The following is a 2,200-nucleotide window of genomic DNA, read 5'->3' as shown; positions in this document are numbered from 1 at the left end:
TTCCTAAGTGTCTAAAAGACATACTTGATTCTTCCCTCTGACTTCAGTAGACATAACTTAGGGGAAATTGCTATAAAAATTTAAGGAATATTCCCAAGAGGCAAGATTTAAATGGAGAATATACGTTCATATATAGCTTCCATAGCTTACACAGAGTGTAAGCTAATCTTAATTTTAGACTTCAAAAAACTCCCTGAAGTGCAAGATTTTTCTATTCCTAGAACCTCCCAGAAGGCTAAGTTTACAAGACATTTTATTTAGATTTAAATCCCAATGTGACCCTACCTAGATCTTGCCAGCTAGAATTTATCTAGCTTAGACTGGTGATCATTAGGGTAATGTGTGGCATTGGGCTCTGGGTTTATAGCATACTATAAGGAAATATACTATACTGCACTTAGAAACTCGTAGACAAGCTGAGCAAGAAAAATGCTTAACACACATAATACAAGAGCAAATATGATGAGACAGACAAAATTCAAATTCATAATTTGAAGATCATTTAAACAGAAATGATCCTAAGTGCTACAATACATGGTATAAACCTGAATATTGAAATGACTCAAAGGTACAGATACTAATGGATGCAGTAGACAGTATTTTCTTTCATCTGTATAGTATTAGACTTGCCAGAATGTTGCAACACATATTCAGTTCTTCCTAGGCTCTTACAAGGGTACATGGGACATTATTATTTGCATATGCAGAAATAGGTTTGATGTAATTTCTTACTCCCCCCCAATCACCCAGCAAGAATAACCAAGAGATTTGGACTCAAGTTCTCACAATTTTGAATGTAACAAACTCACTCCGTTTCACAGAGTAGATAAGGTATGAACTGTGCCCCCAAAGGATTGAGTAAAGCTTAAAAGATAAATCAAGGAAAACCGCATTGGAATGAGGTGGAAGTAAGAGGAAGACAGGAACCGGGATGGATTGCAGACAGACAGCATAGATGTGAAGAAGAACCGGCAGGGGATGCAGCTCTTTGGATGATGATACTCCATGTAAGGTTTCACAGAAAAGGCATAGGATTTTGAAACAGAGAGTGAACTAGCAAAAGATGGATCTGAGAATGGTGAGCAGAGACTGACTAGAAAGCAAGTCCTAGAGGCCAGCTGGGTGATTTTCATGAGTGACACCAAGAAAAAAGTCTGGAATGTGGTAGACGAAAACTGGAGTAAAAGGGCTTACAGAACAATAGTTAAAGGGGCAGGGTACTGTGTGAGTACAGGGACTGAAGAAAGTGGAGAAATGAAAGAAGTCCACATGTTTTATAATTAGAAGATAAATCATGTGTTCTTTCTGGGTCTCTCAGGAAGACAGATGTGATGAAGGTGAGAGAATCCTCATGCAGAGGCCATAGAAACCTGGTTCACACATAAGACTCTTTCATAAATCCATCACTGCTAATGAAGAAAGGCAATTTTAGAACGGAATGAAAGATGATGCTCTCAACAACATTATTTACAATTTCAAAAAAAAAAAAAAACTGGAAAATATCTAAATGCTATCCAGTGGGGAAAGAGTTAAATCGGGAATATTGTGTTACAATTAAGACTGTATTTGACAACTGTGAGGATATAAATGATAATATAATGGAGTGTGGCAAGAATAAAACGATATGAAACTATCTATATATCATGGAGAGGGTGGGCACAAGTCCCACCTACCACCAGCAGAGGCACTGATAGCTACAGGAAGAGGAGAATCAGTTCTTCTTAAGGTTGTAGCCTCTGGAAAGTCGGCCATGCTCAGTGGTAAGCTGCACTTCCAAGAGTATATGTGCAGTACAAACTGAACTCCATGTTTTGTTTTTTTTTTTTTTAAATGACATGAAGTTAAGAGGGCAGGAAGTGGAATGGATGTGAGAGGGGTTAAACAAGGTTGAATATGATCAAAATACAATGTATAAAGTTCTTAAAGAACTAATAAACAGTCTTATTTATAATAGCCAGAACCTGGAAACAACCCAGATGTCCCTCAACAGAGGAGTGGATACAGAAATTGTGGTACATCTACACAATGGAGTACTACTCAGCTATTAAAAACAATAAATTTATGAAATTCTTAGGTAAATGGATGGAGCTGGAGAATATCATCCTGAGTGAGGTAACCCAATCACAAAAAACCAAACATGGTATGCACTCTCTGATAAGTGGTTATTAGCCCAGAAGTTTGGAATACAGGAAGAACAACC

The sequence above is a fragment of the Mastomys coucha genome, unplaced genomic scaffold (genome assembly GCF_008632895.1).
Source record: "Mastomys coucha isolate ucsf_1 unplaced genomic scaffold, UCSF_Mcou_1 pScaffold22, whole genome shotgun sequence".
Classification (NCBI taxonomy): domain Eukaryota; kingdom Metazoa; phylum Chordata; class Mammalia; order Rodentia; family Muridae; genus Mastomys; species Mastomys coucha.
This window is presented reverse-complemented; position numbering follows the sequence as displayed.